The following is a 27545-nucleotide window of genomic DNA, read 5'->3' on the forward strand; positions in this document are numbered from 1 at the left end:
AGGATTGATAAGAAGTTGGTTGAAAAAAGAAAGAAGATTATTAAAAAAAAAAAAAGGGAGAGAATGTGATCAGGCAGGTGACTAGAACAAAGCCATACCCTAGAGATTTAAGATATATTTTGGTCTGTTAGAAGAAACTTTATCCCAAAATTTTAAAGACAGAACAATTTATATATATATATACCAAAAATAATGTTAACTACTGTGAAGGGACAGAATATGACTCTAAAAATAAAAAATAAAAAATATTTTTAAAAAAGGATTAATAAGATGTTGGATGAATAAGGGAAAAAGAGAAATTAAAAAAAACAAAAAGAAAATGGAAAGTTAAAAAAATAAAAATTAACTTTGAACGACTAAAGAGTCATGGGAAAAAAGCCATGAATTCTATGTGCACTATTCCCCTAGTGCTGGAGTTCTGCTATTCTCATTGATCTGTAAACTTGGTTTTGGCTGGCTGGTCTTGCTGATCTTCTGGCGGGGGGGGGGGGGGGCTGTTGCCGTGGTTCCCAAATGTCTTTGCTGGAGATGGAATTGCCCCACCCTTGCTGGGGGCAGTCTAAGTAATCTCCTCAGGTTTGTTGGGGAGCTTTTGTTCCCTGCAAACTTTCTGTACAGCTTTGTAGGAGGAGAGTTAAAATGGCAGCTTCCCAATCTCCGCCCCAGAGGAACCGAAAACCCTGGGTCCCACTCCTCAGTGAGCCCCCATAGGAAAGCAGTTAGTCATTCCCATCTCCCCAGTCTCCGGCTCACCAGCCTGTGACTGAGCATTTCTATCTGTGGCACCTGACCCCGTGCAGAGTCTCCAAACCCAGCAGATCCCTGCAGGGCGCTCCCACATGGCTCCTCCTGGGGGAGGAAGGGGAGTCTCCCTGGATCTGCCGCTTGTTGGGTCCCTGCTGGAAGAGCAGTGGCCCAACTGGGCCACGGATCACAGTTTATGGCAACCCTGAGCTGAGAGCCTGCGCCTTGGCTCCGTCTCTGCAGCCGGCTCCAATCCCCGGGAGCTTTGCCACACTCAGGCATCCCTGGTCTTTCTGTGACCCCGAGGGTCCTGAGACTACACTGTCCCAGCGAGGGTTCCAAGCCCTGCTTAGTCACTGCAGCAACGTCCCTCAGTGGAGCCAACTTCTTTAAAAGTTCCAATTTTGTGCTCCGCTGCTCTATCACTTGCCAGAAGCGGCCAACGGAGGCCCCCTCCCCCGCCATCTATCCTCCCGAATATAGCCTTGGATTTACTTCTCCACACGTCCTACCTTCCAGAAAGTGGCCGCTTTTCTGTTCAGAGAGTTGCTGCTATTCTTTTCTTCAATCTCCTGTTGAGTCCATAGGTTTTCATAATGGTTTGATCCGTAACCAGCTGAATTCCTTGGACCAGATGAAATTTAGGTCTCCGACCCCTCTGCCATCTTGCTCCTCCTCCCCATCTTCACTTGTTTAATTCTTTTTTTATTTCTGCTCTTCCGATTGGGTGAGTTCCACTGCCTTGTCTTCAAGTTGACTGAACTTTTCTTCTGCTTCATCTGGTTGGCTGTTAAATCTCTTTAGTATATTTTTGAGTTCAATAATTTTACTTCAACTCTGTGACTTTTATTTGGTACTTTCTTATATTTCCTATTTCTTTGTTGAAGTTCTCACTCTGTTTATACATTTTCCTCTTCAGTTTGGTGAGCATCCTTTTTGACCATTACTTTGAACTTTTTGTCAGGTAAATTACTTATCTCCATTTCACTATTTCTTTTTTCCTGAGGTATTTATCTTGTTTCATTCTGACTATTTTTGCTACTTTTTGATCCATAAAGTCAACGTCAGAAAGCATATCAGTGTTCACAAAATATTCTCTTTCAATGAAATCATGTGTACATTTGTACTAAAGTATACCCAAACTGGTTCACAAAATAACCCCTGTTCTTTCTCCCAACCCTCTTATAAGGCCACAGCCACAAATGCTAGGTCACAAAATAAATGGTAACCAAATTAAAAATCTCTTATCCTATAGCATGAGTTCCTCATTGATAAACATAATAAAAAGTCATCAATATAATTCCCTCATATCCTCATATCAGTACAATGTGTAAGCCAAGAATTTATTCATAGTCTGCACAGTTGGTTTCCTTCTATTGTTTAGCAAAATATAGGCAGGCATCTACTACATAATAATTATTCTTCTTCCTTTAATAATTAATATTTTGCATCATCCTAAAATATTATTTGATAGATTTTCGACCCTAGCATTTTCTGCTTTCTCTTTGAGTGTAAAATTTGTCATTAATATTGTGGTTGACTATAGTTTTCTAAGTTGTTTTTGCTATAAAGAGTGCAAACATAAATGCTGCCCCAACTTTTGGGCTCTTCGGTATGTCTAGCAACAAAATTGATCATTTTATTGCATGAAAATATAGATCCCACAGATTAAATGACAATTTCCAACTTATTATTACCAGCTCCCTCAACCCATCACCATTACCACCCCACCAGACAGGTGGTATAAGTTTGCCTCATTGGAGGAGTGTAGATTGTATCCCAGACTATAGAATGGTAGATCAGTCACATATAATGAGACATTTTTGAGTGGGCAAAATGAAGGTAGAGTCTTTAGGTTGTAGGACAGCTTCATTGCAACTGGATGTTCAAATCAAAGGGCTGCAGTTTATCAGTTGGTGGACCTCTCCATGGGGAACAAAAATAATAGCAATGCAGCCAGAATCCACACAGTTCTGGTGCCTAAAAATGAAGGTATTTTCTGCCTATTCTTCAGATAAGATTGGGGGCTTTTACGCCCTTCTTCTTTTCTCTGCCCTCTCTTTTCTTCCTCTTAGCTCCCCTCTTGATTTCCTCCCATCCTTCTTTTCTCTTTTCTTTCCTTCCTGTATGATATTAGGCTTTTTTTTATTATTATTACTTTTTGATTTTTTTTTTAAGATTTTATTTATTTATTTGAGAGAGAAAGAGAATGAGAGATAGAGAGCACAAGAGGGAGGGTCAGAGGGAGAAGCAGACTCCCCGCCAAGCAGGGAGCCCGATGTGGGACTCGATCCCGGGACTCCAGGATCATGACCTGAGCTGAAGTCAGTCGCTTAACCAACTGAGCCACCCAGGCACCCTATTTTTTGATTCTTAAATGGGCAATTTCCCTAACTCATGCAGTCCAGAAGAGTGGAATATTGCTCAGGGTAAAAGCTGGAAACTTCAAAAGGAAGCAGACGGAACACATCAATTAATCCTTGAAGAAAGAGTCTTGCCAGACATTTATGCCCCTGTTTGACAAGGCTTTATAATGGAAAATGAACTGGGGAATTGTGGTAAATTAATCTCCAGTCAAATATAATTCGATTTTTTAAGATATTCATAAATGTACTTCCTATTTGCACTTTTCTTTTCCTGTCACATATGTGAAGTCGTGACACTTGAAGATTTATGTGTCCCAGCATATAGAGATTTTCATTCCATATTCACCACTAGAGACCACTTCGCTCTTTGTTTATGATGTTATTTTGGGTTGTACTATTTATGTTACTCTTTTCATCACTTTTTATGCTTCAGTAAACCACATTTTAGTCATGGGTCCATTTTTGAGAACTGAAGATATAATGCAGCCCAAGCATAAAAACCAAAATTACGAATTTAATAATGTTAACAGTAGCATGAAAATGGCATGAAAATATATTAGGTGAGACAAACTGTATCCTATTAGCTAGATATTTGTAGACAAACAAACCAATGTGATCCTCAAAAGGACATGTATAGCTTTAGAGGACATAATTATCATTAATTATATGAGTAATGGGATTTCTATGCAAATAAAAATTAATCTTACATTTCAGGTCTAAGGTTGTGAAAAAAATAGTATTATGGATCTTGGCTTTTTTCTCTTCAAACTGACAGACTGTCTCCAACATGGCCACAAACCATATTTTAAAATGTTGTTCTGGCTGTCAAAGTACCATGCCTCCTTTCACATTTCTTGTCTTTAAATTTCACTGTATATTACTTTTTTCCCCCTCTTCCCTCTGAGACATTATATGTGGGTACACACATACAGAAATATACACAGACATACATACATAATAATTAGGAAATAAATTAGAAGGACCCCTGTGTTTTGACCTCTTATCATAATTTAAAGCAATTAATAAAGAGCACAGGAGCATAAAAACTTATCTTGACCTTAGAGTGCTTATCTCTAAGAAGCCAGATAAAACACAGCAGCAGTTTTCATTTGTCCACAGCTTCCATCTTCTCCATAGAATATGCAATGACTGCAGCCTTACTCAAGAGGGAGGCTGTGTTATCTCACCACCACAAAGAATCTGAAGGAAGGAGACTGATACTACAGGAAAAGAAAATTATTGCTGATTACAACAATAATGATATTGCACATCCATTTAGAGAAGAGCCTTCTGGAAAGATCCGAAATTCACCTCTCTGATACACACCCAACGTTATGGTGAATAAGCCTATGTGTTTACATATAAAAATACTTTGATGAATTTTCTAAACATAAATATTTGGCAAATTAATTTTGTTATAAAAATAACTATTCACTACTTTAGCATCAATAAATAAACTGATGGGTTTAAATTAACTTATACCTTCTTCTCCATTTCTAAAATAAGAATACTAATATCTAGGGGTGCCTGGGTGGCTCATTCAGTTGAGCAACCAACTCTCGATTTTGGCTCATGTCATGATCTTAGGGCCATGGGATCACCCTCAGTAGGGCTCCCTGACAGAGGGGAGTCTGCTTGAAATTCTCTCCCCCTGCCCCTCTCCCTGTGTGCATGCACACTTTTTCTCTCTCTCTCCAAAATAAATAAATAAATCTTAAAAAAGAATACTAATATTGACTTTTCCTTTCTGCAGATATAAGGATCAAATGGAAAAATGTTTGTGAAATTTGAAACCTGAAATCGGTTACATATATATAAAATTTTGACATAGACCTCTGTTCAAATAAATGAATAAAATATCATAGTTGAAGATACAAGTGATTATCCTCATTAATCCATAATTTATAATTTCTTAGAATAAGCTTACATATATGTGAACGGAGTATATACAAGCACTTTCAGTAGCACTAACATAATCATATCTAAATCTTCATATAACCACATATGTATAAATAAAGTGGTATAACTATAGGTGGATTGATTCAGTCAGCATGTATTGAACTCATACCTTGAGCCAAGCTAGAAAAACAATCACAGTCTGACTCCCTGCCCTCACTGTGCTGGGACATTGATACACATTACTGAAAAATTCATTGCACTAAAATTTACAGAAAGCAGAGAAATGAACAGCACTTACTGAGTTCTCAGCATTGCAATTTATGTTAGGTCATTAATTTCAAAAGTTATATTGAGTAGAGATCTTACTTTAACCAGTGTCATTCATCTGGAGATAGCTCAAAAATGGTTAGAAGAAAGGAGGAAGAATACAACAAGAGGTGCCTTTACAGCAGAAACAGCACAGTGAGTCTTGGGTTGCTACCTATAAAGAATTAATGCTGATAGCTTCCAACCTCAATGGCAGACCATTCTTAAGTAAACTTGCTTTCTACTCATGGCTAGGTATATTTCTATGAGATGTTATCATAAAGAGGTTGCCAAAAATGTTATTTCAAGACATCCTAAGATCTTTTATAAGCTTTTTACTGTGTTTGGTTTTATCCATTTGGAGCCTCTTATAAATAATGAACCTTCTAGCATCTCTATCATATCGACAGAATTCTAAATTCTTTTATGATGTTAAAATGATATCATCTGCCATTATGACAGCTATATTTCACAAATCTGAGATGAGGGGTATATTAAAACTTTTTGGCTATTATTTTGAAGAACTAGAGGATTCCTAAGGCAGTCAGCCCAAAGAGTAGATGATCTGAAAAGGTGGATACTTTGGGAAATTAAAAATAAATAAATAAAAGGAAAAAAGGGGTGTGCTTTTTAGGGGCAAGTAGAAAATTATAGACTCTGAGAAATATGGGCTCTCTGATAAAAAGGATGAATTACATGTATATTTTTTAAAATAATCATATTTCTCTGTATATATTCTTCAAGTAGTCTTAAGTGGTTCTGTCAAGGTTCTTATTAGATATATACAGTTATGACCACTTTTGCTATTTAATACTTAGCAGAGTGCTTTAAAATCATCCACCAGCATTCTTCACCACATAAGTAGAAGAGAGAGATGGACACTGATTTAGTTATTACCAAATATTACACTGGAAGTCAAATGAGGGCTAAAACCCACTGTTTTCTTCTTCATATATAATCTGAGGATATGTAGTCTCAATAAGGAAAGATTTCAGGGACAAAGAAAAACTGTTGAAATATGTGAATACAATTACAAGAAAGCAATAGGTCAAATAAAGGTTTTTTTAAAAATCTAATGAACATACAGGACACAAGCTTTGGCTTGCCTTAAACAAGTTGATTTCCTTAGAGCAAACTTCATCTAAAAAGAGAAAGTTAGCTTAGGTTATCCCTAAGATCCCTCTGAACATGGAAGGCAGCATGATAAGACAGAGTACAGATTTTAGAATCACAATTGCATAGATTTTAATCTAAAATTCACCACAAACTGCCTTGGTGAGCAATGGCAAATGAATTAACATTTGTGAGTCTGAATTTACTCTTAGAAGAAGTACCTTCAGGATTGCTGTGGGGATTAGAGAAAATAATGGAAATTAAGGACTTGGCACAGAATCTGGCATGTAATAGGCACCAAAATGTATTAGTTTTTTCCCCCATCTATTCCCTTTTATTACACTAAAATTCTATGAATTGTAGAAGCCAGATTACCCAGGTTATAATTTAATGATTATTGACTCAAGGTCTTCCTAGCTAAGTGAACTTGGGCTAGTAACTATGTTTCTTCATGAGTGACACTATGGTTAAATTATACACTTTGTTTCCTCTCTGCTTGTTCTATTAAAATAAATAAATATTGTGAAAACACAGTCACCAAAAAAGGCTATACTCATGGAGGGGGAAGGAATGAACACTTCTGGGTGCTTACAGAGTTCTAGATGATTTGTTTGCAGTATTATTCAAACTTCATTACATTACTGTGAGTTATTTAATTCACAAGTGAGAAAACACAGAAAGGGTAAGCGACTTGGCTAAGGCCACTCAACTGTTACATCATAGAGCAGCAAAGTCAGTGCAGGTATGCCCCCTGACCCACTCTACACATGACTTCTGAAGCACTAAGGTCGTTAGTAAAATGAAAGGGACTGTTTATCTTTTAAGCAAGAATTCGGAATGGAAAGGTGAAGAGTAGGCTAATAGATTATACGAGCAGCCATTGAAGTGTCTGCTCATTTAACAGAACAAAATGAAACTCGCTAACCTAATGAGGGGTTACATATAATCAGTAAGCAAATCACAGGGAAGGGATAATTATTAAATACAACATGACTTTCATGTACATGCATTTTTTCTTTCTTTTATTTTTATAAAACTGACAGTGAGAAAAGGAAGAAAAGTCCATGTTAATTCATCATATATTCTAATACACTTCAGCTACAGAGTCAAGAAACCATGCCAGTTGCTGTTACTGCAGACAGAGAGCGAAGAAATCCTCTACAAGCCCCATGGGTTTACAGAAGCCTATCCATCACTCTGTCAATCTTCCGGATCATTATTCAAGTTTCTATCCCCAATTTTGCTGGGTATATCAGATCAACTCCAGCTCCATAGGTAATTTTTCTCCCTAATGGGTTTGGAATTTGTTCTTCTTTTATTATCTTTGGGCTAATGTGCAGCTCAGAATCTTTGAGAATGATAGTAAGAATGTCAGTCATTAGCTCTGGGTGGGGAGAGGGGAGGGTGGAAGGTGTATTTAATTCACAAACCATCACCTTACTATCACTACACAGGGAATTTAAAGGTATAGACGGAACAGTTACATTAACTGTGAACGTTATGCTTACTTAAGCTTCTATTAATATAATTAATTTATATATTTCATTATTTACTTCAAGGATCTTTAAGAGCAGGAAGAAACATGTCTACATGGTTCCAAGTTGATGTAGAAATTTAGCAGATATCTAATCAATTGATCAATGAAGAACACCACCCTGGAAAATTTGATTAAACACTTACTAAAAAAGCAAGGATAGCTTTGCAAAGGACATATTTGCAAAGGACGTTTACTCTTTCACTGAACAAACCTATATCGTGCAGGTGTGTGAGACACTGAGTTTCACAAGGGTGATAGAAATACAAAGAAGATCAGGCCCTGCCTTTAAGTTAAAAAAAAAAAAAACACTGATAACAGTAAAATATAGTGTAATATTAAAGGCATATAAGATATGGGAATATTGTCCAGATTGTAAAAGTCAGAAAAGCTTCCTGAAAGATGTGAAAACTAAGCAGAATATTAAATATTTGTGAAGGGAAAGGAAGAGCATTGCAGATAGAAGGGTTGTAGGTGGAAAAAAAAGGATGATGACAGATTATTAAGCATTTTAATATTTCCAACTACAATTTAGTCTTCAGGGGAGCAGTACTTTTCCTCTTTTTTTTTGTTCACAGTCTCTTTCCCAGGATCTAGAACAGTACCTGATACTGTGTAACTGTTTGTTGAATAAAGGATTAAATTGTAAAATGCAAGTCAAGGAACAGAAAAACATGAAGTGGGAGTAGAACCAAATCACAAAGTATCCTTAAGTGTTCCTTAGTGACCCTGTTTATACTACTACTCAGTTTAGGCCCTTCCCAGGTCCCGGATATCTGGTGATAACAGAGTGCTCCTTCTCAGTAATCAACTCTCCTATTTATACTTGCCCTCAGACCTTGTTCTTTATAATGTGGAATTTTCTTGATACAATTTCCCATCATAATCTCCCTATGCCCGTTTACCTAGGCATTTATCTTTGCTGATAAGAGCTCATTTAATTTGCCTTAAATTCTTCATGGGAGGAAACCTTTCCAGATACCATTTTCAGTCAGCCATGGCCTTGTGAAGAGACCACTGCCAACGCTCAGTGGAGTCAAAAGCACTGAGTTCATCTCTCGGATCTGACGTGGACCAGGCCTACAACTGAAATAATTATCTTTTTTTTTTTTTATTTTAAATAGGCTCCACACCCAACATGAGGCTTGAACTCACAATCCTGAGATTGCTCTACCGACTGAGCCAGCCAGGCACCCCATAAAATAATTATCTTTAAAATGCCTAAATCACAGGTCAGAGGAAAGACTAAAATAGATATGCGGAAATGTCTTGCAAATTTTAAGAGATGACACAAATGTAAAAAATTATCAAGGTATTAGGGCCTACAGGGCCTTGAAACCAAGAAATTAAATGATATGTATGAAAATTTCACATATTATCACTGCTGTTGTGGAATAACATTTTGTAAAGCATGGATAAACATTTTTGGCACCTTTCAAATCACATTTGGAGGCAACTCCCTTTTCTGTCTATATTAAAAGTGACATTAAAATAAAGCACAGCAGTATTGGAGATTCTAATTTATTCTCAAATAACTCAATCTTTTTGTTCCTTAATCTCATAGCATCCTCTGATCATGATATAAACACTTTCCAGTTAATTCTCATAACAAATAATGCTATAAGGTAACAATCATTATCATTCACACTTGATATATGAAACAATGATGAAACCTGCACAAGGTCAAATGTACTATTCTTGGCTCCATAATCTTGGGGCTTTCTAACATATAATGAGACCTCTCTCCTTGAACTTGGTTAGTCAATGAATCTGAAATAAAGTTATTAGAAAGAGATACTCTTCATTAGAATATAAATGAACATATAATCATTTTTTTTTTGCCTTCACTGAAATAGGACAACATTTGCTCTATTGGCAAGATGGATAATTATTTACGTGGATTATTACTCACTAGTCTCATACTATTAATATCTATGCTTATTATTCTGTGTGTATATATGTACATGTATAGCACAACACATATATATATAAACATATATACATGTATGCACACACAGACACACACATATATATTTACGCACACTTAACAAATTTTCATTCCCTTCCTTTACTATGCCTTTGCATTTTTTTCTCTTTGTGAAATATACTGCCAAATCAGTCTCTTACATAAACTAAATTCAATTGTTTTTGATTTTACATATGTTACTAAAATGAGAAGTAGTCCTGCAAGTCAGACACATAGCAAATTAGATTCAATAAACACATATTAACATTAGTTGGTGTAAGTTTTGGTGGAAGTGACCTAAAAAGAAGAGCTGTATTGGTCTGACAATTTAGTGAGACAGGACATTACAAAAAGGATACTTAAGATCTACAGATAACCTGAGGTTTGTGAGCTTGTCAAAAAAAAAAAAAAAAAGTTCAGTGCGTAAGTCACTGTGTTTCTTATAAAAATAGTCATAAAACCTCAAAATCATCATGTTGAGTGGTTAATACATGTGAGTGGTCATGAATTTTCCCATGAGTTTTCAGCCTAAGTGTATTATACCATAAAATACATCTTTTCTTAATTTTAGGCATAGGAACACCCAGTAAAAATAATCACACATGTTATTTTAAATTATATTTAATGCTGTATTTATTATTTCCTTTTCTTTCCAGATGGACAGTGTGTTTTCTTCCTTTTTTAAAGACAGCAAAGAGGAAAACTGATGAATATTATAAGGACATGCTGAAAAGTGCATTGTTACTATGGCAATAAAAAAAGAACAAATATCCAAATTTTTTGATAAAATTCCATTTCTCTGGGTAAAATTTTGCAGTTCTTTGCATTAAGTGTAAGCAAATATTCTTCATGTAGCATTTTTAATTAAATATTTCCATTTAATTTACATGTATTGAATACCTATCATGCTCCTGGCAATTTGGTATATAAACATAACTAAAACACCTTTTCTGATCTCCTTGCAGCCCATTTGGGAAAATTGGGAAACTAATTAGGTCAACACAAAGCAACTAGTGGTGTACCAGAGGTATGTACAAGAAGCTAAGTACCTCCTTCCTTCCCCTTCTGCTCTTTCTCCTCCTTTTTCTTCTTCTCCTACTTCTCTTCTTCTTCTTCTCCTCCCCTTATTATTGGCAGGTTGTGAGGGAGATATATTAGAGAAAGAGGGCAGGGAAGGAATCCAGGATTTAAGGCTCCCAAGAATGTATGTTGAGAACATAGAGAAATACAGATAACTATAATTATGTAAAACAAAGTAAATATGTCATAATTCCAAACTTGCATAATCTTTCTTATAGATGTTGTAATAAAATGTTATTTTATTAGTTACTTATTGCTGTATAATAGTATTATCACTAATTTAGCAGCTTAAAACAATACATTTATTATCTCACATTTTCCGTGGGTTTGGAGTCTAGGCATGCTTTAAGCAGGGTGCTCTACCATGCTATAATTGTTAGCAGACCTGATGTTTATCTGGAGTGTTAACTAGGTAAAAATCTGTGTTTGCCCCTTCATGTGGCTCTTAGCAGCACTCAACTGCTTGCAATTGTAGGACTGAGAGCTTCAGTTCTTTTGCAGGCTGTTGACAGGGCAGCTCTCACCTCCTAGAAACCACCTGCAGTTCTTTATTATATGGGATTCGCCAACATGACCATTTCCTTCTTCATAGCCAGCAAAGAAGAGAAAGAGTACAGGAGGCAGGCGATACAATCTAGGTAACATAACCACATGCACATAAACACATACATCCTGTCACCGTTTCTCTATTCAATTGGTTAGAAGTTAAGTCATTGGTCTCACCCATATTTCAAGAGAGTATATTACACAAGAGCATGAAGAGTAGAAGGTGGGAATGATAGGCCACCTTAAGAGTTTATTATACCACATTTATTATCAATAGAAAAAACATGAGATAAGCCCTACCAAAATAGTTTGAGGACACTGTCCAAACTAATAAAAATCAAGATGTTGTACTGTATTTCATTGTACTGAATTTCATACCATCAGCTACATCATTTTTATTAGAAAAATGAGAAAATATGTGGAAATATTAGACATCTATATTAGGGTTCTCCAGATATATGGAACTACAGTGGACCCTTGAACAATGTGGGGGTTGGAAGTACTGACCCCCACGCAGTCAAATTTCTATGTATAACTCTTGACTCCCCCAAAACTTAACTACAATAGCCTACTTTTGACAAGAAGCCTTATCAATAACATAAACAACTGATTAACATATATTTTGTAATAAATAAAACAAAATAATAAAATAAATAACATAAAATAAATAATAAAATAATAAAAACTATGTACTATATTCTTACAGTAAAGTAAGCTACAAAAAATATTAAAGTCATAAAGAAAAAGGAATTACATTTACAGTACTGTGCTGTATTTATCAAAAAACATCTATGTATAGGTGGACCTGCAAATTTCAAACCTGTGTTATTCAAGAGTCAACTATAATAGGACATGTCTGTACCTGTATCTGTGTGTGTATCACACACACACACACACACACACACACATACACACACACAGGTAGAGAGAGAGAGAGAGAGAAAGAAAAACTATTTTTAAAGAATTGGATCACTGATTATTGGGGCCTGCAAGTTAAAAATCTATATGCTGGTCCTACAGACTAGAGATCCAGGGAAAAGCTGAGGTTGCAGTTGAAGTTTGAAGGCAGCATCCCACCAGAATTTCTTCTTGCTTGGGGGAGGTCAGCTTTTGTCCTATTCAGATCTTCAACTGATTGGATAAGGCCCATCCATATTATGGAGAGAAATCTGCTTTACTCAAAGTCCACTGATTTTTTTGGTAATCTTATTTTCACTTTTTATTTTTTTTGTAAATCTTATCAGAAATCACCCTCACAGAAACACCCAGAATAATGTTTGAATAATGAATGTAATGAATAATGTTTGACCAAATACCTGAGCAACACGGTCCAACTAAGTTGACACAAAAAAATTAATCACAATTACTTTAAATTTTTTAACAAACATTTTCTTTGACATAAATAGTTCATCTATTGTGCTAAGCACTAAGTTCTCTATAAATGTTAATTCATAATGTCCTATGGAGTCAATTTATTTATTACCATCTCTATTTTTATAGATTAGGAGATTAAAGCACCCCAAATTTAAGTAATTTGCTCAATGTCACACCACCTGTGAATGATAAAAACAGGATTTGAACACAAGCTTCTTGGTTCCATAGTCCTATAAGATAGAGATGAAAAAAATGGAAAGAAATTGTGTGTTCATAGATTGAAAGAATTAATATTGTTAAAATGTCTATATTACTCAAAATTACCTATAGATTCAATGCAGTTCCTATGAAACTTCCAGCAGCATTTCTTCTCAAATAGAACAAACTATCCTAAAATTTATATGGAGCTATAAAAGCCCTTAAGCAGTCAAAACAATCTTGGGAAAGAAGCACAAAACTGGATGCATCACACTTCCTAATTTCAAATTATACTATAAAGCCATAGTAATCAAAACAGTATGATATTAGCATAAAAACAGATACAGATCAACAGAAAAAAGTAGAGGGCACAGAACTAAATCCATGCATATATGCGGCCAATTAATTTTTGACAAAGGACCCAAGAATATACAATAGGGAAAGGATAGTTTCTTCAGTAATTGGTGTTGAGAAAACTGAATATCCATACACAAAAGTGAAACTGGACCTCTGTCTTATACTATACACAAAATCAACTCAAAATGGATTAGAGTTTTGAACATAGGACTTGAAACCATAAAACTCCTAGAAGAAAATATAGGGAGTAAGCTGCTCTGGACATTGGTCTTGGCAATTATTATTATTTTTTATTTGACATTAAATCAAAGGCATCAAAAGCAATGCAGACAAGTGGGACCACATCCAACTAAAAAGCTGCTGCATGCAAAGGAAACATTTAACAAAATGAAAAGGCAACTACAGAACGGGGAAAATCTTTGAAAACTACATATGATAAAAGGGGTTAATATCCAAAATTATTAACATATAATTATATAACTCATTCAACTCAATAGCAAAAATAGATAGAAGACAGATGATATATAGATAGGTAGATAAAGATGATGGGCAAAATAACTGAATAGCTATTTCTCCGAAGAATACATACAAAGGGTCAACAGCTACATAAAAAGATACTCAACCTCACCAATCATTAGAGCAAAGCAAATCAAAGCCACATTGAGATATCACTTCACACTTGTTAGCATAGCTACTATTAAAAAGACAAAAGAAGGGCGCCTGGGTGGTTCAGGCTGTTAAGCAACGGACTCTTGATCTCAGCCCAGGTCTTGATCCCTGGTGGTGGGTTCAGGCCCCACTTTGGGCTTCATGCTGGGCATGGAACCTACTTAAAAAAGGAAAGAGGAAAGAAAGGAAAGGAAAGAAAGGAAAGGAAAGGAAAGGAAAGGAAAGGAAAGGAAAGGAAAGGGGAAAGGAAAGGAAAGGAAAGGAAAGGAAAGGAAAGGAAAGGAAAGGAAAGGGGAAAGGAAAGGAAAGGAAAGGAAAGGAAAGGAAAGGAAAGGAAAGGAAAGGAAAGGAAAGGAAAGGAGGAAAGGAAAGGAAAGGAAAGAAAAGGAAAGGAAAGGAAGGGAAAGGAAAGGAAAGGAAAGGAAGGGAAAGGAAAGGAAAGGAAAGGAAGAAGGAAGGAAGGAAGGAAGGAAGAAAAAGAAAGAAAGGAAGGAAGGAAGGAAGGAAGGAAGGAAGAAAGAAAGAAAGACAAAAGATAACAAATGCTTGTGAGGATGTGCAGGAAATGGAAGCTTTGTATATCACTGGTGTATGGGAATGTAAACTCATACAACCACTATGGAGTAATAGTATGAAGGTTACTCAGAAATAAAATAGAACCACAATATGATCCAGCAATCCCACTTCTGAATATTTCCAAATTGACAATTAAAATAACAAATAATTATTTGTAAATAGGGCAAGAATGGAAAGATAATGGAACAGAGAAAGATACAAAGATGGTATTAAGATGGTAGATTTAAATTCAACATACCACTAATTACATTAAATGGAATAAATGTTCAATTAAAAGACAAGATTGTTTTACTGAATAAAATGAAAGTGTGCTGTTTATAAAATATACTTTGAAAAACTAATGATATAGAAAAGTTGAAAATAAAAGATGAAGGGGCGCCTGGGTGGCTTAGTTGGTTAAGCGACTGCCTTCTGCTCAGGTCATGGTCCTGGAGTCCCGGGATCGAGTCCCGCATCGGGCTCCCTGCTCGGCAGGGAGTCTGCTTCTCCCTCTGACCCTCTTCCCTCTCGTGCTATCTCTCATTCTCTCTCTCTCAAGTAAATAAATAAAATCTTTAAAAAAAAAATGTAAGAATATCGTTTACCTTTAGATGGAAGGAAGCAGTTGTCAATAAGTGTCATGCAAAGATTTGCTGGTGGGCTGATAATGTAATTTTTTTTCTCAGAGGGAGTTATATTGGTGTTCATTTAATAATTTATTAATACAGCTGCTTTATGTACTTCTTTTATAATACATTTTGCAATAAAAAAGTAACATAAACATGTATACGAGGTATAAGATGATTAAAATAATAGCTCATATAATCCTAGAAAAATAAAAAATAGATAGGAAAATAATTCCAATCGTAAGAATAGCTTGCACAATATTTCCTAGTGGATCAATATAGTTGAATTGCATTTTAAATACAGGTCTAAGCCACCTAAGGAGAAAGTCAAAAAGGAAAATACTATTTGTAAATGATATATACAATATCTCTGACCTAAAGACAACTAGTTATTTAGCAGAAGATCATGAGACAAATGTTTCTTATATACTCTCAATATAAAGACAATGCATGGGATGAAGTATTTATTCAATAGTGAATTTAGTAAGGTTATTTAACCTTTAATGTAGGCTGATGGCATAATGTGGTTGAAAACTCATGAATACATATTCTGAGGTTTATGATGTATTAAGAAAATGGCAAATAGTGCTGTGAGGTGAGTAGTAGTAAAGAAAAGTCTACAGAAATGAAATCTGAGTGAGTTTAGACTTTAGCATCTATTTTGGTGACTCTCATTTGTGTGTGGGTGTGTGGGTGTGTGACTGTGTGTGTGAGGGAGAAGTTGAGGCTCTGTGTACTCTGTGTAGAAGGTAGAGGTAGGGAACAACAGAAGGAGAAGCGACAGTCACATTCCTGATTTAGGAGCTTTTCAAAGTATGAAAAATCATATTTAAACTACATATGCTATTTTCTCTAAATTAAAAACTGTAAGAAGAAAATCTTGACAAACTCTTCTTAACCAGTAGAGATACATAGAAGGTAGTATGAAGAATTATTTTAAGATATAATCAAGCTATAAGGAAATATCAAATATTAAAAAAAATTCAATTGTCACAGTGATCCCTTTAGAACTTAGATACAATCATGGTGATTCACTGCTTAAAACCCACAGTTGCTAGAAAGAAATGGTAACATGGCTTTAAAGGCCCTTTGAGATCTAGCCCTTGCCTACATTTAAAGCCCATTCCATGCCATTCTTTTTCTTTCTCCATATCTGGTCACTCCAACTTTCTTTCAGTTCCTTGAGAATTTGTCCTGCCCCAAAACCTCTGCATATGCTGTTCTCTTTGCCTGGAATATCTCACAAACTTCAAGTATCACTTTAATATCCTTGTAAAACTTTAAGCTCTCCTTAACCTCCATCATCATCATCACTACCACTACTCCTGCCCCCACCAGATCAGCTCAGTTCCACTACATAATTTCATATAATCTTACTTCCATTAAATCTATCCCATATTACAATTAAATATTTTTGTGATTTGTACTTATTAAGAAAGGTGTTTCTTTTGCTTGCATTATTATTCCTCTTGTCTATCACAGGACTTGACATTTAATAAGGGCCCAATAAGTATCTGTTGAATGAATAAATATTTTCAGTCTTATTATAAATGATAAAGAAGAAATTTGATGAAGAGTGATACTAAAGATAACAGAAAGATTTAAGAGAATTTTTAGTGAGTTCAAGCAAATATAAATAAGTCCAGGGTGAAAAAATATACACTGTATATAAAGAAAAGGAAAAAGGAAATAAAACCCATTAAATAGTTCAGGAAAAATTTCACCATGGAAGTGATATTTCAGTTGAATTTAAAGGAATGTGGAAAATTTAAATAGCAAAGATGAAAGCAAGGGATGTTATTATGATAACAAAATAAAGACCTCCAAAGAGGATTCTAATCCCTCAAACAGTAAATATGTTATCTTACACGGCAAAAGGGACTTTGTAGGTATGATTAAGTTAACATTCTTGAGATGTGTAGATGAACCCAGTTTATCTTTGTGGGCCCAATGTAATCACAAGGACCTTATGAAGAGGAAGTTAAGAGGATCAAATTAAAAAAAAGTAGATGCAACAATAAAGGAGAGGTTTGGAGTGATGGACTTTAAAGATGGAGGAAATCCAAGAAATGGAAAAGACCTCTGAATCTGGATAAAGCAAGGCAACATATTTCCATTCCCTGAAGCCTCCAGAAAGAATAGGAGAGAACTTCCTCAACTTGATAAAGAGCATCCACCCCCCCCCAAAAAAACCACCAAAAACAACAACAAAAAAACAAATAAATAAATAACGCACAGCTAACATCCTGCTTAAAGGTGAGAAATTAGATGTTTTCCCCTAAGATCAAGAACAAGGCAAAGATATTTCTTTTTACATCTTCTGTTTACCATCAGACTGGATGCCCTAGCTAATGCAATAAGACAAGAAAAGGAGGGGCATCTGGGTGGATCAGTTGGTTAAGAGTGTGCCTTCAGCTCAGGTTGTGATCCTGGGGTCCTGGGATCAAGCTCCATATTGGGCTCCCTGCTCAGTGGGGAGTCTACTTCTCCCTCTCCCTCTGCCCTTCCCCCCCAGCTCATGCTCTCTCTCAAATAAATAAATTTTAAAAATCTTAAAAAAAGACAAGAAAAGGAAATTTAAAAACATACATATTGGGGAAGAAAAGAAATAAAACTGTCTCTGTTTGCAAATGACATAATTATCTATGTAGAAAATACAAAAAAACTTTTAGAAGATAAGAGAAAATCAAAGTGGCATTGAGTTACCAATGAGTTTTTATTTTATATTTATTTATTTATTTATTTATTTATTTATTTATTTGCAATAAGTTTTTAGATAACAATACCAAAAGCATGATCTACAAAAATAAAGTTGTATTTCATTAAAATTTTAAACTTCTCTACAAAGAATACTGATAAGAACATGATAAAACAAGTCACAGATTAGGAAAAAATATTTGCAAAATATATATCTGTAAAGAATTTGTAACCCCTTAACATGCAAGAACTCCTGAAACTCAATAAGGAGAGTTTTCAAAGACCCCAATATAAAAAAAAAAATGTAGGCAGAAGATCTGAACAGACACCTCACTAAAGAAGATACAGATGGCAAATGAGCTTGTGAAAAGATGTGTGACCACATATATCATTACAGAATTGCAAATTAAAAGAAGATGGCACTACACACCTTTTAGAATGGCTAAAACCCAAAACATTGCACCACCAAATGATGGCAAGGATATGGAGCAACAGGAACTCTCATTCATTGCTGGTAGTAATACAAAATGATACCACTGCCTTTGAAGGCAGTTTGGTGGGGTTTTGTTTTTTTGTTTTTACAAAGCTAAACATAGTTTTACCATACATTCCAGCAATCAAACTCATAGGTATTTGCCTAATTAAGTTGAAAACTTACATCTACATAAAATCCCGTACATAACTGGTTATATCCAAAAATAGTATGCAAGTTTTATGCAAAATATCTTTCAATAGGTGAATGAATAAACTGTGCTATATCCATACAATGGAATATTATTCTGTGATAAAAGCAAGTGACCTATCAAGCTATAAAAAGATGGAAAAATCTCAAATGCATATTGCTCAGTGAAAGAAGCAAGTCTGATAAAGCTACATACCATATGATTTTAACTATATGACATAGTGGAAAAGGCAAAACTATAGAAACAGTAAAAAAAAAAAAAAATTAGTAGTTGCCAGGAGTTGGGAAGAAAAGAAGAAGGAGGGGCGCCTGGGTGGCTCAGTCAGTTAAGCGTCTGCCTTCGGCTCAGGTCATGATCCCAGCATCCCGGGATCAAGCCCCACATTGGGCTCCCTGCTCCACAGAGGACTTGCTTCTCCCCCTCCCCCTGCCTCCCACTCTGCCGACTTGTGCTCCCTATCTCTGTCAAATAAATAAATAAAATTAAAAAGAAAAAAGAGGGGAAAGGATGGATAGGTGGAGGACATACCATGTTTAGGACAGTAAAAGTATTCTGTATGATATTTTACTATGAATACGTATTTGTCAAAAACCTATTAAAATTTACAACACAAAGAGTGAACCCTAAGGGAAGCTACAACTATAGTTAAATATAATGTATCATATTAGTTCATCAATTGTAACAAATGTACCACATTGATGCAAGATATTAATAATCGAAAACACTCTTGAGGAGAGGCAACAGGCAGGAGGAAGGAGGGGATATATGAGAACTCTCTGTACTTAGTGTTCAATTTTTCTGTAAACCCAAAACTGCCCTGAAAAATAAACTTTATGAAAAAAAAGAAAAATTTGGAGAAGATTGTTTAAAACAAACTTGCTGCCTAGTGTCATATTGTCACTAGGCAAAAAGTAAAAAAAAAAAAATTTAAAAAGGCTAATGTTCTACTTTTTGCTTTGTTTATATTTCTATTCTGGTCTATTTCTTCAATTCAAAAATGTTCTTCAAAGATGTATTTGGAACAGTTGTCAACTTATTAATAGAGGTAGCACTTCTGACATCAAGTGAGAATCAGTTCCATAATTCAACAGTAGAACACAAAAAGGCTTTTATTCCTTAGGGATTCCACAAACTGCTTATTAAACTTTCACAGGGCTACCTCAAAAAGCAGAACAGGAGTTGGGTGTTTAAAAAGGCCTTGAAGAAATAAACCACAAAGAAGGCCAACTCCTGGGGCGGAGCAAGATGGCGGAGGAGTAGGAGACCTAGATTTCGTCTGGTCTCAGGAATTCAGCTGAATAGGGATCAAACCATTCTAAACACCTACGAACTCAACAGGAGATCAAAGAAGAGAATAGCAACAACTCTCTGAACAGAGAAGCGACCACTTACTGGAAGGTAGGGCTTGCGGAGAAGTGAATCCGAGGCGATATTCGGGAGGATAGACGGCGGGGGAGGGGCCTCCGTCGGCCGCTTCTGGCAAGTGATAGAACCGCGGAGCACAAAATCGGACCTTTTAGAAGTTGGCTCGGTGGAGGGAAGTCGCTGCAGTGGCTAAGCGGGGGGTGGAATCCTCCCGGGACAGTGTGGTCTCAGGACCCTTGGGGTCACAGAGATACCGGGGTGCCTGAGTGCAGCAGAGCTCCCAGGTATCAGAGCAGGGAAACCGGCTGCAGATACGGAGCAGAGTCGCGGGTTCTCAGCTCGGGGTTGCCATAAACTGTGATCTGCGGCCCAGTCGGGGCACGGCTCCCCCAGCAGGGACCCAACAAGCAGCAGATCCGGGGAGACTCCCCTTCCTTCCCAGGGAGGAGCGGTGCGGGAACGCACTGCAGGGATCTGCTGTGTTTGGAGACTCCGCGCGGGGTCGGGTGCCAGAGATAGCAACGCTCGGTCACAGGCCGGGTGAGCACAGAGTGCGGCCGGAGACCGGGGACACGGAAGTGACTGCTTTCCTCTGGGGGCACACTGAGGAGCGGGGCCCCGAGTTCTCAGCTCCTTCAAGTGGAGATTGGGAGGCCACCATTTCTGCCCTGGGCCTCCAAAGCTGTACCGAGAGCTTGCAGGGAACAAAAGCTCCTGAGAGCAAACCGAAGCAGCTTCCTTAGCCCGGACCGACAAGGGCGGGGCAATTCCGCCTCCGGCAAAGACATTTGGAAACCACAGCAACAGGCCCCTCCCCCAGAAGATCAGCACAAACAGCCAGCAAGCCAAGACCAAGTTGATCGATCAAGGAGAATAGGAGAACTCCAGCGCTAGGGGAATACTGCACATAGATTCATGGCTTTTTTTTTTTTTTTTACCATGATTCATTATTTCATCAAAGTTAATTTTTGTTGACTGTTTTTTTTTTTATTTTTCTTTTTCCCTTTTTCAACCAACATCTTATAAATCCCTTTTAAAAAAAAAAAACATTTTTTATTTTTCATTTTTAGAGTCATATTTTATCCCTTCATAGTAGTTACCCTTATTTTTGGCATATATATATAAGTTGTTCTCTCTTTAAAATTTTGAGGTACAGTTTCTTCTAACAGATCAAAATATACCCTAAATCACTAGTGTATGGCTTTGTTCTAGTCTCCTGCCTGATCACATTCTCTCCCTTTTTCCTTTTTTTTTTCTTAAATCTTCTTTCTTTTTTCAAACAACTTATCTTACCAAGTCCTTTTATAAAATCTTTTATAATTTTCATCTTTACAGTCATCTTCCATCCCTTCATTGTATAAACCCTTATTTTGTACATATATGTCTTTCTTCCTTTAAAATTTTAGGAGGCACTTTTTTCTAACAGACCAAAATACGCCCAAAATCTAGTGTGTGGCACTGATCTATGCACTAGCCTGATCATATTTGATCATATTCTGCCTTTTTTGTATTGTTTTGTTTTAGTTTTTATCTTTTTTTTTCTTTTTTTTTCTTTTTCTCTTTCTTTTTTCTTTCTTTCCCTTTCTTTTCCCCTGGTGTCAGGTCTTTTCTGATTTGTATACAGTATATTTGCTGGGGACGTTGTAAACCTGTTAGCATTTTGTTCTCACATTCATCTATTCTCCTCTGGACAAAATGACAAGACGAAAGAAATCACCTCAGCAAAAAGAACAAGAGGTAGTACCGTCAGCCAGGGACCTACTCAATACCGATATTAGTATGATGTCGGACCTAGAGTTCAGAATCATGATTTTAAAGATACTAGCTGGGCTTGAAAAAAGCGTGGAAGTTATTAGAGAAACCCTTTCTGGAGAAATAAAAGAACTAAAATCTAACCAAATCGAAATCAAAAAGGCTATTGATGAGGTGCAATAAAAAATGGGGGCACTAAATGCTAGGATAAATGAGGCAGAAGAGAGAATCAGCGATATAGAAGACCAAATGATGGAAAATAAAGAGGCTGAGAAAAAGAGAGAGAAACAACTACAGGATCACGAGGGCAGAATTCGAGAGATAAGTGATATGATAAGACGAAACAACATTAGAATAATTGGGATCCCAGAAGAAGAAGAGAGAGAGAGAGGGGCAGAAGGTATATTGGAGCAAATTATAGCAGAGAACTTCCCTAATGTGAGGAAGGAAACAGGCATTAAAATCCAGGAGGCACAGAGAACCTCTCTCAAAATCAATAATAATAGGTCAACACCCCGACATCTAATAGTAAAACTTACGAGTCTCAGAGACAAAGAGAAAATCCTGAAAGCAGCTCGGGAGAAGAGATATGTAACCTACAATGGTAGAAACATTAGATTGGCAACAGACCTGTCCACAGAGACCTGGCAGGCCAGAAAGGACTGGCAAGATATCTTCAGAGCACTAAACGAGAAAAATATGCAGCCAAGAATACTATATCCAGCTAGGCTATCATTGAAAATAGAAGGAGAGATAAAAAGCTTCCAGAACAAACAAAAACTAAAGGAATTTGCAAACACGAAACCAGCCCTCCAAGAAATATTGAGAGGGGTCCTCTAAGCAAAGAGAGAACCTAAAAGCAGCAAAGAGCAGAAACGAACACAGACAACAGACAGTTAACAGTCACCTTACAGGTAATACAATGACACTAAATTCATACCTTTCAATAGTGACCCTGAATGTAAATGGGCTCAATGCCCCAATCAAAAGACACAGGCTATCAGATTGGATTAAAAAACAAGACCCATCAATATGCTGTCTGCAAGAGACTCATTTTAGACCCAAAGACACCCCCAGATTGAAAGTGAGGGGGTGGAAAACCATTTACCATGCTAATGGACACCAAAAGAAAGCTGGGGTGGCAATCCTTATATCAGACAAACTAGATTTTAAAACAAAGACTGTAATAAGAGATGAGGAAGGACACTATATCCTACTTAAAGGGTCTATCCAACAAGAAGATCTAACAATTGTAAATATCTATGCCCCGAACATGGGAGCAGCCAATTATATAAGGCAATTAATAACAAAAGCAAAGAAACACATTGACAACAATACAATAATAGTGGGGGACTTTAACACCCCCCTGACTGAAAAGGACAGATCATCTAAGCAAAAGATCAACAAGGAAATAAAGACTTTAAATGACACACTGGACCAAATGGACTTCACAGACATATTCAGAACATTCCATCCCAAAGCAACGGAATACACATTCTTCTCTAGTGCCCATGGAACATTCTCCAGAATTGATCACATCCTAGGTCACAAATCAGGTCTCAATCGGTACCAAAAGATTGGGATCATTCCCTGCATATTTTCAGACCACAATGCTTTGAAACTAGAACTCAACACAAGAGGAAAGTCGGAAAGAACTCAAATACATGGAGGCTAAAGAGCATCCTACTAAAGAATGAATGGGTCAACCAAGAAATCAAAGAAGAATTAAAAAAATTCCTGGAAACCAATGAAAATGAAAACACAACTGTTCAAAATCTTTGGGATACAGCAAAGGCAGTCCTGAGAGGAAAGTATATAGCAATACAAGCCTTTCTCAAGAAACAAGAGAGGTCTCAAATACACAACCTAACCCTACACCTAAAGGAGCTGGAGAAAGAACAGCAAATAAAGCCTAAACCCAGCAGGAGAAGAGAAATCATAAAGATCAGAGCAGAAATCAATGAACTAGAAACCAAAAGAACAGTAGAACAGATCAACGAAACCAGGAGCTGGTTCTTTGAAAGAATTAACAAGATTGATAAACCCCTGGCCAGACTGATCAAAAAGAAAAGAGAAATGACCCAAATCAACAAAATCATGAATGAAAGAGGAGAGATCACAACCAACACCAAAGAAATACAAACAATTATAAGAACATATTATGAGCAACTCTATGCCAACAAATTAGATAACCTGGAAGAAATGGGTGCATTCCTAGAGATTTATCAACTACCAAAATTGAACCAGGAAGAAATAGAAAACCTGAACAGACCTATAACCACTAAGGAAATTGAAACAGTCATCAAAAATCTCCCAAGAAACAAAAGCCCAGGGCCAGATGGCTTCCCAGGGGAATTCTATCAGACATTTCAAGAAGAATTAATACCTATTCTCCTGAAACTGTTCCAAAAAATAGAAATGGAAGGGAAACTTCCAAACTCATTTTATGAGGCCAGCATTACCTTGATCCCAAAACCAGACAAAGACCCCATCAAAAAAGAGAATTACAGACCAATATCCTTGATGAACATGGATGCAAAAATTCTCACCAAAATACTAGCCAATAGGATCCAACAGTAAATTAAATGGATTATTCACCAGGACCAAGTGGGATTTATTCCTGGGCTGCAAGGCTGGTTCAACATCCGTAAATCAATCAACGTGATACAATACATTAACAAAAGAAAGAGCAAGAATCATATGATCCTCTCAATAGATGCAGAAAAAGCATTTGACAAAGTACAACATCCTTTCTTGATCAAAACTCTTCAGAGTATAGGGATAGAGGGTACATACCTCAATATCATAAAAGCCATCTATGAAAAACCTACAGCGAATATCATTCTCAATGGGGAAAGGCTGAGAGCTTTTCCCCTAAGGTCAGGAACGCGGCAGGGATGTTCACTATCACCACTGCTATTCAACATAGTATTAGAAGTCCTAGCCACAGCAATCAGACAACAAAAAGAAATCAAAGGCATCCAAATCGGCAAAGAGGAAGTCAAACTCTCACTCTTTGCAGATGATATGATACTGTATATGGAAAACCCAAAAGACTCCACCCCAAAACTGCTAGAACTCATACAGGAATTCAGTAAAGTAGCAGGATATAAAATCAATGCACAGAAATCAGTGGCATTCCTATACACCAACAACAAGACAGAAGAGAGACAAATCAAGGAGTCGATCCCATTTACAATTGCACCCAAAACCATTAGATACCTAGGAATAAATCTAACCAAAGAGGCAAAGGATCTGTACTCAGAAAACTATAAAATACTCATGAAAGAAATTGAAGAAGACACAAAGAAATGGAAAAACGTTCTATGCTCATGGATTGGGAGAATCAACATTGTGAAGATGTCAATGCTACCTAGAGCAATCTACACATTCAATGCAATCCCCATCAAAATACCATCCACTTTTTTCAAAGAAATGGAACAAATAATCCTAAAATTTGTATGGAACCAGAAGAGACCCAGAATAGCCAGAGGAATACTGAAAAAGAAAAGCAAAGCTGGCGGCATCACAATTCCGGACTTCCAGCTCTATTACAAAGCTGTCATCATCAAGACAGTATGGTACTGGCACAAAAACAGACACATCGATCAATGGAACAGAATCGAGAGCCCAGAAATGGACCCTCAACTCTATGGTCAACTTATCTTTGACAAAGCAGGAAAGAATGTCCAATGGCAAAAAGACAGTCTCTTCAACAAATGGTGTTGGGAAAATTGGACAGCCACATGCAGAAGAATGAAACTGGACCATTTCCTTACACCACACACAAAAATAGACTCCAAATGGTTGAAAGACCTAAACGTGAGACAGGAGTCCATCAAAATCCTAAAGGAGAACACAGGTAGCAACCTTTTCGACCTTAGCCGCAGCAACTTCTTCCTAGAAACATCGCCAAAAGCACGGGAAGCCAGGGCAAAAATGAACTATTGGGATTTCATCAAGATAAAAAGCTTTTGCACAGCAAAAGAAACAGTCCACAAAACCAAAAGACAACCGACAGAATGGGAGAAAATATTTGCAAATGACATATCAGATAAAGGGCTAGTATCCAAAATCTATAAAGAACTTATCAAACTCAACACCCAAAGAACAAATAATCCAATCAAGAAATGGGCAGAAGACATGAACAGACATTTCTCCAAAGAAGACATCCAAATGGCCAACAGGCACATGAAAAAGTGCTCAACATCGCTCGGCATCAGGGAAATCCAAATCAAAACCTCAATGAGATACCACCTCACACCCGTTAGAATGGCTAAAATTAACAAGTCAGGGAACGACAGATGTTGGCGGGGATGTGGAGAAAGGGGAACCCTCCTACACTGTTGGTGGGAATGCAAGCTAGTGCAACCCCTCTGGAAAACAGTATGGAGGTTCCTCAAACAGTTGAAATTAGAGCTACCATTCGATCCAGCAATTGCACTACTGGGTATTTACCACAAAGATACAAATGTAGGGACTCGAAGGGGTACGTGTACCCCAATGTTTATAGCGGCAATGTCCACCATAGCCAAACGGTGGAAAGAGCCAAGATGCCCATCGACAGATGAATGGATAAAGAAGATGTGGTATATATACACAATGGAATATTATGCAGCCATCAAAAGGAATGAGATCTTGCCATTTGCAACGACGTGGATGGAACTGGAGGGTGTTATGCTGAGTGAAATAAGTCAATCAGAGAAAGACATGTATCACATGACCTCACTGATATGAGGAATTCTTAATCTCAGGAAAGAAACTGAGTGTTACTGGAGTGGTTGGGGGTGGGAGGGATGGGGTGGCTGGGGTGATAGACATTGGGGAGGGTATGTGCTACGGTGAGCGCTGTGAATTGTGCAAGACTGTTGAATCACAGTTCTGTACTTCTGAAACAAATAACGCAACATATTTTAAGAAAAAAGAAAAAGAAGAAGATAACAGGAGCGGAAGAAAAGGGGAGTATGTCAGAGGGGGAGACGAACCATGAGAGATGATGGACTCTGAAAAACAAACTGAGGGTTCTAGAGGGGAGGGGGGTAGGGGGATGGGTTAGCCTGGTGATGGGTATTGAGGAGGGCACGTTCTGCATGGAGCACTGGGTGTTATGAACAAACAATGAATCATGGAACACTGCACCAAAAACTAATACATGGTGATTAACATAACAATAAAAAAATTAAAAAAAAAAAAAAAGAAGGCCAACTCCTATCTTATTCTACACACAAGCACAGCATCTATTGAAGATCATGTTTGGTTCTTTTATTCAATGGCAGACCCCAAATATTCTATAGAGACATCAATCTATTCCCAAAACCTACATAACATGTATTGCCAAACAGAAGGTTAGATCTAAAGGTGAAGTTGACCTCTTCATCATGAGAACTGTGGACAACCAGAAAGTTCTTTCATCTGGACACACAGAATGGCAGTGCAGGACTTGCTAGGATTGTTAACTATAGATGATACTCAGAGCCTGAATTTAACCACAGCCTCTGAGAGTATAACATTAGCTTGGCCCAAAGGGCAAATATTATTATTTATCTTTTGGAGATGCTTGTCTATTAAAAAACTGAGAGCAATTGAAAACTTGAATCTTTCTATGTGGTTATGAGAATATATAATCTTTATTTTCCCCCAGAAGATGTTTCAAGTAATAAAATTTCCCTAAGAGCTCAATTTATTTTACAAAATTTATTCCCTATAATTATAATA

Source organism: Eumetopias jubatus, unplaced genomic scaffold, assembly GCF_037043125.1.
Source record: "Eumetopias jubatus isolate StellerSeaLion01/CBP00866 unplaced genomic scaffold, mEumJub1_p1.0 scaffold_2, whole genome shotgun sequence".
Taxonomy (NCBI): domain Eukaryota; kingdom Metazoa; phylum Chordata; class Mammalia; order Carnivora; family Otariidae; genus Eumetopias; species Eumetopias jubatus.